The following is a 14,662-nucleotide window of genomic DNA, read 5'->3' as shown; positions in this document are numbered from 1 at the left end:
TCTGCCCTGAAATCTTAAGGTACTGTTACACATGCTTATTTCAAGCACGCCGCATGCTTCAACCGAGCACTTGCTGCTTACAGGCACGTGTGTCCAAGCACTTGCTCAAAATAAGCATGCTTATTTCGAGCATGCTCAAAAATCAACAGGCGTGCGATTTTTGAGCATGCTACTTGCGGCGCGGGTGGAAGGGGGCGTGCTTCAAGCACGTCTAAACAGGTTTGCTTAATGAGCATGCTAGTATCGATCAGTCGGTCGCAACAAGTGAAGTCCGCGTGCACAATTTCACGCAAAATGTCTCGCTGGGGCGACGAAGCACGCTATAAAATGGCATGTGTATTTGAATGTCTGCTTTGAGCATGCTTATTCAGGAGCAGACTTAAAACTAGCATGCCTATTGCAAGCAAATGTAAACTGCACATCAGCATGCTCGTATTGAGCATACTCAATAGCACGGTTTTAAGCATGCTATTTTAGAGCATGTGTAACAGTAGCTTTACTCTCAACTAAAATATTGACGCACACTCTGCACACGACAATATTATTGTCAATTTCCCTGCCTCCCCCCGATATTGACGAAAATATTTCAGGATTTCCGGAAATCCACAATAATATTGATCAATACATCAATATGGATAGCAAACGATCAATATTATTGACAATACGTAAATTATTGACAATATTATTGCGTGTGTGCGGCTAGCCTAGACATCGAAAATTTAGGGGATGAAGATTTTATTTTAGAATCGAACGTTAAAACGATTTGTTAAAATGGTTTTTAGAAGTATAAATATAATAAATAAATATTATAGGACATTATTACACAAATCGACCTAGTCCCACAGTAAGCTCAATTAAGGCTTGTGTTGTGGGTACTAGGCGACGATAAATATATTAATATTTAATAAATACATATATAGATAATAACACCCAGACCCAAGAACAAATAATTGAGTTCATCACACAAATATTTGCCCTGACCGGGGATCGAACCCGGGACCGTCGGCTCAGTAGGCAGTTACTTTACCACTGCGCCAACCGCGTCGTCAACAATACATTTATTTAATTTATGCCTGGTTAAATTTAATTTAATGGATTTTATCGCAAACATGTTTACTTTATACTATTATTTGCTGAAACCTATGCATAAGTTCCGTAGTATTTTCCTAACCAAGAAGGCAAGAACGTATCGCTTTTTTAACCGAAGTTCCCGAAACGTCGTTCAATTCGAAGCGTTTTTACTAATTTACACTTATCTATATATCAGATACTGAAGATGTAAAGTACAAAAGAAACTCGGCCGATACTCCGTTTAGTACACGCACACAGAGACAATTACAAAGAAACCACGTATACATAAAACAAAGCGTTCACGCACACAAACATAGCCTAGTGACCCGTTTTACGTAATTATTATAGCGAGAATATCTATCCAGTTTATTATATTATGTATATCCAATAAATGGTATAAAAATATATATCAGACATATCGGCTGTGTCTGACAGCAATTTATTAAAGTGCGTCAAATCAATTACTAATTATTATTATTCATGCGATCTGTCAAAGCCACATTCATATTCCAACCCATATAAATGACTATGTGATCGGATAACGTCTGTTTTATTCCGTTTTATAATGTACTAGCGGTCCGCCCCGGTTTCGGCGATGGTAAATGTTTACGTTTTCTCTCCATAAGTACCATACTCGTACTTCAAGGAATGTTATAAAAAATACACAGACAGACGTTTGGATGTACGGGTGTGTCATGTCTGACACCCTTAGACTGACACCTGATTAAACCAAAATTAACGTGTGTTTTATTAGTTTTTTCAATTACCTACATATTTAATTATATTACGTAGAGACGATTACAGGAGCATATAAAACGAACAATATTACTTTCCTATGCACGTATTTGAGTGATCAATAATAAACCAAAAAGTTTACAACCAGCATAAAGTTTTATCCAATCGCCTCAAGCCTTATCGGGTCACTTTATACCTTTGGAAACTATTTACGATCTATTACACGCTCTAAAACTTGCATTTCCTCTAAGAACTATCACATGTTTTGGGATAAACTATTTTCTTAAAAGGATATGTTTCGGGTTGTTAGATAATATATACTTAGTAGTTTTAGAGGACGTTTCGATTCAGATTAAGACTTAATAAATTGTTTAATGCTCCTGTTACATGGAAAAAAATGGCATAGGTTTATTACTAGTTTAATTTATAAATGAAATAAAATCCCGTCTCTCAGCTATAATTATTATTTATTTTATTTATGACACTTCATTGTACATGTTAGAGAAATTGAAAATAAATGAATACATAAAATTGAAAAGTGTACAATAAGCTGCCTTATTGCTTAAAAGCAATCTCTTCGAGGCAACCATAAAAATAAAGGACATGAAAGACATTGTTAAAAAGCGAGGGCGCATCAATAAGATAAAAAAAAAATGAAAAGATAATTCAAATTATTATTGTTCAAAAAGTGAGTGTTTCAAAAATGCTTTTCCGTTGTCCCTTATACGTAAAACATACTCTTATAATAATTATAACAAAACCAAACATTACTTAATTAGGAAATACATTAAATGTTAGAGTTGCGCCATTAGGAAATACATTAAATGTTAGAGTTGCGCCAAAAAATGTGATGTGAATGTGAAATGTGAATTTCATAAAATACTTTTCATTGAAACAGTGTTAACAAGTGATAATAATTTTATTGCTTTTTTTTCCGAAGAAATAAAGGTAGCTTAAACAATAAACAAGAGTCCTTCTTTCCTAGAAATGCTTGATTGATGACGTAACTCAGCTTACAGAGTTATTTAAAAACTGTTACTAGGCTGATTCTGTTTCTTTTTCACAATATTTTTAACATAACAGATTAGAAAGCTCAGATGTCTTTAGTTCTGAATAAAAATAAAAACAAAACTATAGAAGAGCGCGGGTTTTCTCGCGTGTACTTCGCTCTATCATTCTTCAGGTCCATGTTCTTCAGGTTCATGTCCCATATATTATTTACGTTCCATATTATACATTATAATTTATTGACACGTCAAAAACTAATTCAACTTTATGTAATTTCATTAAAATAAAAAAAATAATTAGGACTTTAAAACGTAAGAGAGAAATGTTGATAGAGATACTTCCACATGAGTCATAAGAAAAGTACCTATTAATAAATATGCATAGTACCTACAGGTAAACCTCAGCCAACACCGTCGCTCGCGTATACCAGAATATCAACTAGTTCACATATTATTTCACCTGATAATCTATCTGCATACCAAATTTCAGCGAAATCCGTTAAACAATTCTCATATTAATAAGCATCACATACATCCAAACTTTGAGATTTTATTGGCGTAATTTCAAAGATGTAATGTCATCTCATAATTCTAAACAAAGGTAAGCTTCATATATTTATTGTTAGCATAAGGTTTAGTAAAAGAAAAATGAGCAAAATAATATGAAAGCTGTGTTAAATTTACTTCGAAAAACGGAACTCAGAGCTTGTTTATATAAAGGCTTTCTGTAGCCATGTCACTTTGAATCACTGAGGTTCCCTGTAAGGTTACTTTAAAGAAGTTTCCCTTCATATAAATTACGAACCCTAATGCTCTTACGGTCTCGTAAAGTGGGTATTTTTATTACTAGCATGCCGAAGTAACATTTTAGACTGTTAAAACTGTTTCCTTCAGAAGATTAGATTTATATTATTTATCAGAGTACCTAACATATTATTATGAAGGTACATTGTACACAGCAACTATGATTATGATAAAATATCTCCCAATGTATTGAGAAGTGATTTAGAACCTCCTCCTTCTTTGAATTCGGTTGAAAACAAAGATTGTTAAGTCAGAATGAATCCATACTATAATATTATAAATGCGAAAGTAACTCTGTCTGTCTGTCTGTTACTCAATCACGCCTAAACAACTGAACCAATTTGCATGAAATTTGGTATGAAGATATTTTGATACCGAGAAAGGACATAGGCTACCTTTTATTGCGAAATATGTACCACGGGCGAAGCCGGGGCGGACCACTTCAAAATAAAACTTCTATGATAGGACAAATAAGTCTTGATAAATTGACAATCTACGAATGAAACAATTTTTAATTGCATCCCCATTACTCTTAAGAAGCCACTGGATTCACTTATATATTAAGTACTTATTCAGAAACCAAACTTCCATATATATTTCCCACTTGAAATTACGAGCTTTATAATTAGGCTATTCAAAAGTTCATTAATATCAAATCATAAGCCTACACATAACGTAAACCAAGGTAATACGTAATTAGCGATGTGCATTATTCGGAAACAATGAACTATGATTATTTCATTAACCCGAATATGTTTATATTCAGAGTTCCTCCCGGTACAGTAGTTAGTGTATGAGCACAGAACCTATTTATTATAAGTATAATTTACAATGTTAGAGTTAACTCTAGAACCGTTCCAGGAAGGCGGGGACAATAAGAAGGCAAAGAAATGTATCTATTTCCATCATTCCATTAAAATGATGGAAATAGATGCATTTGTTTAAGCTAGATTAGGCTAGATTTGTTTAACGATTAAGATAATATATTTATGGATACACCTCTTTGCTTACCTATACAATATTTGTATGATTGATTGATTTGATTTCCATATTTTAAACGAAGAACGAAACAAAGATATGAAAACGTGGTTTAGTAGGGAATCGCGTGTTTCTAAACTGTCAGTTAATGTCCCAATACATAAATCAATATGTCTCTCAATAATTGGAATATTTGTTTACGCGGGTCTCTATTATGTTTTCGCGAAGCAAATGAAAGAAAGAAAGAAAGCAAGCAATTGCTGCGTGAAGCAGCCCCGTTAGTTTAGACGTGGCTCGGCTGTGAAAAATGACAGCACTCGTAATTTTTTGGCCAAACCACGTCAATAATAATAAGGCTGTAGGTACGCTTTGTAGGCACTTCTTATTAGTGAATGAAAATTATTCTTATAAACGCAAAGAATCTATATTTATGTGTGACTCTTAGTCTGTTATATTTAGGACGGAAATTCGAATCAGATTTGGATAGATTGAAAGATAGGAACATCGGTGTATGGCTTTGAACAGTTTACTAACTTCAACTTGTTTGTATATAATATAATTAATAATATCATTGTTTGTGAGTAAAAACCGCGTCTAAATCCGGGCCTTGCTCAGAGATAAGTTGGTTAAAAAAATGATTTTACCCATGCAGTTAAAATAAACAATAAACATACAGGAGACGGTAGTAAAAAACAATGTATCTACCTCTGATGTTTACACACATTTAATGAAACTCTGGTTTTCCAATTTTACAAACGGATATACCGATTTTATTTATTTGTATAAAGCCAATTCAGAGCGCTAAGGTATACATATACAACACACGACGAAGGCTTCATTACATGACGACCCTACCAAAGCTGCCTTTGTACATTTTAATTGCTGAAGTTGATATTATTGCAAACATGTAGAGAATACTAATTGCACATTTAATATTCCCTTTACTTCGCATATGTGTATCTACTATCTAATTATTTATTATAACTCATTGATAAGGATATTTCAGGATAGTGTTGTCACCGATCGATTTGCTGAAATAATTTTTCATTTACAAATAAATAGGTATATCATATTTAAAATTTACATATATTTTTTTTGTGTGAAGGTTTATTCAGAAATAAGAATTACAAGTATTTTTTTAATAACCGTCAAGATAGGTCACATTCTGATCATGTTCGCATTACAATATTTCATGCCTTTAACTACCAAGCTACAATTCTTACAAAATTCTAAAAAAATCAAACGTACCTAGTACATATACAATTTAGTTAGGTACATTACTTCACTAAAACATTAAGCCTCGAGGGCTCGGCTTCGAATCTGTTTTATCCACGTGACAGATATGATCGCGTGACTGAATCTATCTTGATGCGTCATCGGTACTACCATAGTATAAAGAGAGCAAGTAAGTTATCTTCAAACAAAGGTACATCGCGCCATTTGTATGTACGCGGAGCGCTTGGCCACGCCCCTCGTTCATGTACGCAAACTTGACGCACGCACACAGCGACGCTCGGTTCCTTCTCATGGACCGTTCTCGGGCCGGGCGCACCGTGTCAGCGCAGCGGTCGGTGCTTGTTTATACAATTATTTAAAATACCAACGTGACAAGTGACAACCCTGCGCCTCGCGAGTATCTAGATACCGTGCGCTCCTAAATGCCGGGAGACGGCCTACATGCTCTCTTTATATACTATACTACCGTATAAGTTGATTTATAAACATTAAATAAGACAATTCTAGATCTACGTGTTACGTACGTGTAATGAGAAAATTATTCGTTTCTTTTCTGAGCGGTTGAATTGCGATGTGAATGAACTCATGTCAATAAACTGAAGTACTTATACGTAAATAAAATAAATTACACCAAACTTATAACCAAATCAATAACACATAAATATATAGTAAAAAATAATATAAATCTCAGAGAAATCTCAGAGAATGCATATAGAGAAAATCGACCGATGCCGAACATGAAACTGTGTTAAATTATGTTTTGCCTATATGAATGTTACTTTACAAATGTTGCTTTTGTATTATATATTATATTCTTTAGAGTTTAAAACATAAACAATCATATTTTTATACCGTAGACTCACAACAAAGACTCAACACTATTAAAAAATATCTCCAAAAAGAATTACATCAAGGACACCTTGATATCTCAATAATATTTTCTATTTGTGGAAATGATGAGTCTTGAATATCAATTAGGACAAATTTATAATGCGAACTTGATATCTTGCTTGGGAAATTCCATCGGAATTCTGAATCCAGTAACAATTCACATTTCGACTACATTACCGGCCGTCCAAATTTACCGGCGAATAATTCACTATTAGGAAGGGATTCTGACTATAATCCGCCCAAATTAGATGTGTAACAATTCTATGAGCGACAAACTATTATTAATTGTTTTGATTGTTACAGCATTATATTCTCATTTACCTACGTGCCTGGATGCGACGTTTTAATTAAATTAATCATTTACAATGAATATCGATTGTTTAGGTTTGTATAAAGCTAATTTTCGGGAAGCTCTGGATGACTATACTGTGTTTAATACCAAATTTCCAATCCTACTACTATTGTAAATAAGTAAAATACAATAAACGAGAAAGTTGAAGAGATAATTCTTACTTACGCGAAATACGAATGCTACTTCAACAAGTAAATTCAATATAAAGGCTTCTTTATATTCATGACACAAAAAAGTCAATGAGTCATTTGTACACATAATGTTGTAGAAATTTACCTAAAATTAAGGGCATATCAAGCTGTGTTGTATTAAAGCAGGCCTAGACAAATGGCACAAACGATAGAAGAATATAATTCTTCATGTATGGGATTGTCAATACGCAATTTAATGTAACATAATGAATTGGGAATTGGTAGCCAAAGGTCAATGTAATCTATTCTATTTATAGGTACAAATGTCACAGATTGTACATTTGTATCAAAACCGCGTGGGCTGTTTTGACAAATAAATAGGATTAAAGTTGTCATTTGTATAGCGTGGTACTGCTAAGTGAATGATTGTTGATAATTGTATTATCTTACTAGGAAATTCAATATACTTACATATTTGGAACTAAAACATTTTCTAGAACAAACAAAAAATAAAATAATAAATTATGAAACAGATCCACTCAAACTTCTAACACCATTAAAAATTGTAACTAAATTGAGACTTCAAACAAGCCTTTAAATTCCATAATGGTTTCCGAGTACCAAGAATTTTGATCAACAAGAAGTTTATAACAAGTCAAGACATGTCTCATCTAATGGGAGCCATTGAGAGGAGGAAATTTCATTTGTCTCTTGCTCGATATATTTGTAAGGACAAGGTCATCACTATTGTTGAGGGTAACTTCAAAGCAACTGCAATTTTGGGACTTTTCCAACGTCCAATCGTAATGGAATTTCGAGGAAACGATCCTTTTGCTTTGCGTTCACTTGTTTTTAATAAAACATGACAACATTGTATCAATTTTGTTTCTAAAGACAGAGTTCTTGTTATCTTTAAATAAACAAATATAGATGGCCCAATAAAATTTTAGAGCTGGGACTTTTTTACTATACTCTAAAAAAGATGGGTCAATTTATAGACATCTATCTACTGCATCAATAAATTATTGCCTTCAAAATGTTCGTTACTATATTGTGTGCCTAAACTTTATTAAAAGGATTTTGAGGATTACAAGGAGGAAGATTGTTTCACATTAATTAACTCAAAAACGAATTGACCGATTTTAAAAGCTATTTAACATAAAAAGTCACAATCTCTTAACGTCACAGTCAATATCTTTACTAGGGCTAGACGAGGCTAGGTATATTTTTATTAAAATTGGGAGTGAGAAAATTATTATTCAAATCGTTTTTATGTGAAAATGTGTTGCTGATTCTTAATATATTATTAGACCTCTTCGGAACATTACAATTTTGAGTGTTTGTAACTTGTTTAGAAACACACTTATTTCAAGAAACATATACATGTATAAAATAACGTTGAAGGATGTATGTTCAAAGCGGTTACATAAATCGTCGTGTATAATAATTTATTGATATAATTATTGTGATCACAAACACATGGGTTAGATCCTCAAGTGAAGCAATATACGGAGCTTAAACAATTTATGTGTTCCTTATGGAAATTCGCATTAAACTCACTGCCTGGTAATGGGCCAAGATAGTGGACCTTTATTACATTAGACTGACAAATGTAGCATATAAAATGGTCTATAATATGACTAGCTTGATTACTTCTTCAGAAAATCACGTATTTTTAATTCAAATTCAAATTGATTTTTTCAATAGACTCCTTTTATAATCACTTTTAAATCGTCATAACATAATATATATTTTAACATTTACCACCGATTTGGAAAGCAGTGCCTAAGGAAAAGAACCGGCAAGAAATTCCATAGTTGCTCTAATAAAATCACGAGCTAAGGAAGAAATAGTAGATAACTCAACAAAACCACCAACAACCTTGACCATTATAATTATAATAAATATTCAAATTTTCGTAACATCGATGGTTTGTACCTAAATGTACTTGAAGCGAAAATTTAAGAGCCTCGTGTAACTAGTTACAATATTTATTAGGGTGTAAAGATAGCGGCAATTATGCAAAGGATGTCTGTTTGTAAAATATTGGATGCCGCGCCCGCTTTGCTGCGGTAAAATGAATTCCCTTCGAGTATCATAATTCATGATATTTGGTAGTAGCAAGTAATGTAATGTCATTTTAATAAGCTTTATTATTGGGATAACAAGTTCTAGAACGTAGGTAATGTAAAAAATGGAATTGTTGTAGTCAACGGACCGTTGAAATACTTACCTACCCATAATAGTATATTACTAGATAATTCAAAAATAATTAGGTAGGTTCTTAGTTCTTACTATAAAGGGAATTATAGTTCAGTGGTCAAGATACTTTGTTTTGAACGATACGAACCTTTTTTAAAATTATATTTCAGTGTATTTGTACACTTTGTTTCAAAGAAAAGCATGGAAACAGATTCCCTCTTACCATGCATGACATGGAATGTCCATTTGTCCAGTGGGCTAGTTATTTCCGGTTTATTAATATTATTAGATAATAAATACTAATTATAATTTATATCTGGTTTCGTCCTTCGAAATTAGCAAATGCTACAAGTACTATAGCATTTGCTAATCTCTCGGACGAAGCCAAATATAATTTCGATTGAACTACACTTACTAACAGGCAAGTTCGTTTAATCACAAATTGATAATTAGTTATGCGATCAAGTTAGAATACTGGAATGCTTTAATTTTTTGATTCTCTCGTTGGATAATAATAATGTATACCGGGCGTTATTGAAGTGGGGACAAAAAATGCCTGATTTTACTGTATACTTGTATGTATAGTAATGAGAACCTTCCGTAAATCTTGAAGGTTCACACAATGAGTTCTTTGCCTGGATTAAGACCCCTCTTTAAACACATAGTTCCTGAACGAAGCTGATTTTCTAGGGTCAAAACTGTAATTTGCTATCTAAGCTTTACAACTTAATGTTGACTTCTCAATTAAACAAGTAAAGTCCCTTATAATCCTTGTTATAATATCAATCGGTCACGAGCGATAAAGCCACTCTTTGTACATTACTAGCTGTGCCCCGCGGTTTCAGCGCATTATTTCGCTCCTGTTGGTGTTAGCGTGATGATATACAGGGCATATAAATGGGCTATCTAACACTAAAATAATTTTTCAAATCGGACCAGTAGTTCCTGAGATTAGCGCGTTCAAACAAACAAACAAACAAACAAACTCCAAAGATTAGTATAGATATATTTTAAGTTTGTCTTATATCAGAAGTTATCTCAACCTTGTAACAAACTGTATTTCCGTGTATGTACAATAAAGAGTATTCATTCATTCATTCATTCATTCAATTGTTACTGTACCTCAAATTGAATGTTTTATTATACCTCTTTAAACTGTTTAATATAGTCAAGTCAATGTATTAGAGAAGTTATAATAATAACCTTGAATGAATTTACAAAACTACAATGAACATTGGTGTAAAAATACATATTTAACGTAGTATTATGATGTTTAGTTCTTAAGTTATTTAAAAATATCACCATTGAACCGAAAGGTCACGTTTAAATAATAAACTCTTTATTGTTATATTAACTTTCTCTTTATTAAGACCTCTTTTTTGGAATTCGTAACAAGCGAAGTTATGAATTCCAGCAATAAAGGCTTAATGGCGCATTCTTTAGTGTTATATATTTTTTTTCTTATATTGAATGTAGTCGACTCTACGTTGTTTAAATCTGGATTGAGCCATGAGGTAAACTATATTGTAATATGTAAACTATATAATTTACATAGAGGTAAAGTTACATGCACCAAGTGATTGCATATGTCAGCGGAAAAAATACCTTCGTAAGATTGACCAATCACAGAAACGCTCATAAGCTTTTTTAAAATACGATAAATAACACATTGCTCTCTGATTTTAAACATGAGTTTGGTAAGTTTAACAATTTGCAAAAATTTGTCACTCACTTATAATCCTAGAAAAAAAACCTGCGGAACTATATTAGCTTCCGCCCGCGACTCCGTCCGCGCGGATGGCGGTCTTCGCGTGGATGGTTTATTTCTCCATTTTGAGTAACTCTGAAAATGACATCTTATAAATCTATTGGCCCAAATACGGCTAGGCCTATAATCCTATAATAATACGCAACGTGTGTTCGCGGTTCTACAGAACAACGTCTATGGATAAAACTGAAAAATTAAGATTAATTTTTTTCTACGTGTTTTTCCAGGATAAAAAGTTTCCTATTTTACGCCCAGGATAATAAGGTATAATTATACCAAGTTTCATCGAAATCGAACCGTTAGTTTTCAGTTTTTCACGTGATGCCTTCACATACAGACAGGCAGACAGACAGACAAAAATTTTTTTAATCACATATTTGGGTTTGGTATCGATCCAGTAACCCTGGTATTTATTTTTTCAATATTTTCAATGTACAGAATTGACCCTTCTACAGATTTATTATATGTATAGATGGTGAATATTCGTAGTGTCTTTGTTTAGAATAGAATCATACATTCATCTCGAGATTGATATGTTTATTAAAGTTATATCAATGGTATCCCATAAAAGCCCATAGTTTTGAATTATATGAGCATTATGGTAATAGTTTCACCCTCATCCATGTGACGGAAATATTAAATTCAAATATGGGACAATAAATATACCTTCGTTATATGAACGTGTTGATGTATGAATTATTATTTAAGGAGTCGCTTGTAAGCAATTATACCCATGATATATGATTAATAATGTTGTTGTTGTATTATTCTTGTTGGCCTGTAAATTACATTACAAAATTTAAAATTACAATTCTGTCATACGGAAAATGTAAAATGCTTGCAAATAAGATAAGGAAGATAAGTCACTGAATTTATATGTAAGAAGTTAAACTACAATTAGGTTAAATAATACTGACGCGGACGTGGAGGCAATAAAAGCTACCGTAGCAACGTAGCACCGTAGCAAAGTTTAGTGTGGCGTAGCGCCCTACGAGCATATTGCCCTATATACCTACTCGGTTATTGTTATATGAACTTGGCTAGTATATTTCATGTTGCAGTATATAATTTACTAGCTTATCGCCCGCGGCTTCGCCCGCTTTGTCTAAAACCGAATAAATTATACACTAAAACCTTCCTCTTGAATCACTAACTATTAAAAAAACCCGCATCAAAATCCGTTGCGTAGTTTTCAAGATTTAAGCATACAAAGAGACATAGGGACAGAGAAAGCGACTTTGTTTTATACTATGTAATGAAGTTAAATATTTCAATTATTTATATAATTAAAATTGATACATTTGTAGTTAACTGTAGAGAAAATGAGAGGTACATTTGGTACTTAATAATAATTATTATGATTGAAAATAATCGTCTTACATCAATATGTCTACACATAAATTATGTAATACATTAAACCATAAACATTTCGTATATTTCGTAAGTTGTTTACGAAAATATAAATAGAACCTTGATAATAAAATAAATGTACAAATGTAGGTTATTTATTCTATTGAATTGGAAAAATATTTTATAAGCTAACATTCTCAGAAACAGTCTTATTCATATCTGTAAGTCTGTCTTTAGGCGACAATTTTAAAAAATGTAATGTGTATATTATACAAGTTTCACCAATGACTCAAATGATCATATTCATTAGAAAAACATGTAAGAGGCAAATAATTAAGGTTAACTACAGTAAATATAGATAATATAATTTTGTTTGTTTTATGAATAACTAGATTTCCGCCTGCGGCTTCGCCCGCGTTTTCAAAGGAAAACCCGCATAGTTTCCATTCCCGTGGGATTTCCGGGATAAAACATATCCTATGTGTTAATCCAATTTACCCTCTATATGTGTGCTAAATTTCATTGTAATCGGTTCAGTAGTTTATACGTGAAAACCATACATACATAGTACATACATACATACATACAAACCTTTCCTCTTTATAATATTAGAGGTAGTATAGATATATAAGTACAACCAAATCTAACAACATCGTTCTATGTGCTAACAAAATGATACACACGTATTATGTAATTTTGTTTTGGATTCTAGTGCGAATTATACTCGTTTAAAATGTATTTTAAGGCAATCAGTGAGCTTTTTTAAAGCCCTTTTATAAGTTCTGATTAAATATTTCATAAATAATTAACAAAACAATATAATAAATTAAATATAGTACATATATTATATAAGACATAGTGCAAAGCAATTAAAAAACTAACTATACACAATAACTTCGAATTATTAAATATGTATGTAATAACAAATACGCCTGAAGTAAGGAAATCTCCCAAGATACTATTAAATATTCAATGTTTAGTTAACCTTTATGTGTGTTATAATATAAGACATATTAATATAAATGAAATTGCGAGTGACAAATTAATGATAAAATAAAACAAGCATATTGTAAAAAGCTTTAAAAAGGCTCTATATGATTTATATCGGAAGTTAAATATTCTAAATTGAACATCCATACTAATATTATAAAGCTGAAGAGTTTGTTTGTTTGAACGCGCTAATCTCAGGAACTACTGTTCCGATTAAAAAAATTCTTTCAGTGTTAGATAGCACATTCAGGAAGGCTATAGGCTATATTATATCATCACGCTAAGACCAACATGAGTGGAGCCACGCGGGTGAAACCGCGGAGCGCAGCTAGTACTTGATATAAGGGCTGAAGCTGCCTTATAATAATATCATCATGAGTAAAGTGTTATTTCATTTTTTAATCTTAATAATATTCATTTCAATTCGGAAAACGAAATGAACTTTTTCATTTGTATATTTATTGTTCTTATACTTTGTTTATAAGTAGATATATTATTATCAGTATGTTAATTATTTATTACATAAACAATTTTAATTTGAAGAGAATTTAAAGCGTAACTAATCATATTAATAATTTAACACTATGTCGAGAAACTTACTCCAAAGCAATTTTTAGTGAGTTTTCACTGTACTTTTTACGTCATAAAAAATACAGTATACATAAATTTAAAAACATTTCTTAAATTTCTAACAAAATTAAAACATCAACTAACCTTCGTAAACATTAGCACAAATCACATCACTACGTAACACAAACTCAGACGAAAGACCGCCCACCGCAGCGTCCGAGCCGCGACTGACACACCAAGGGGTGCCAACCCTTATATATCCTGGACCATTACCTGTTGCAAACGACCCGTCACATTGTTCCCAACGTGAGGAATAATAACCGGGATTTAGTTCCTATTTTTCAAGCACTTATGCTTTGGGATTTAACTTTTAATGGCCGAAAAGTTAGGTTTTTACGTAAAGCTCTACGAATTTATGTAAGTTTGGAATCAAGTATCATGACCATGTATCAATCAATATACCGTACTATACCTATAGGTATACTTAGTAGTATCTACTCAATAATACCTAAGATATAATCAAGTCGTAGAACAAATGTTGTTGCTTATGATGTTAGCTATCTTGTCCTGCGAGGTT

The 14,662-nt window shown here is 32.3% G+C and overlaps 1 protein-coding gene across 1 annotated transcript in view; it reads right to left on the bottom strand.

Moving 5' to 3' along the window:
* Positions 1 to 14,308, bottom strand: part of LOC123697494 (parapinopsin-like) — a 71,829-nt gene extending 57,521 nt beyond the window's left edge. The window contains exon 1 of the mRNA XM_045644026.1: positions 14,230 to 14,308. The gene's annotated coding sequence lies outside the window, so the exon portion shown is untranslated. The remainder of the gene's footprint in view (positions 1 to 14,229) is intronic.
* Between the last annotated feature and the right edge of the window lie 354 nt (positions 14,309 to 14,662).

Source organism: Colias croceus, chromosome 14 (genome assembly GCF_905220415.1).
Source record: "Colias croceus chromosome 14, ilColCroc2.1".
Lineage (NCBI taxonomy): Eukaryota > Metazoa > Arthropoda > Insecta > Lepidoptera > Pieridae > Colias > Colias croceus.
The sequence above is the reverse complement of the archived record's forward strand: the minus strand, read 5'-3'. Positions and strand labels throughout refer to the sequence as shown.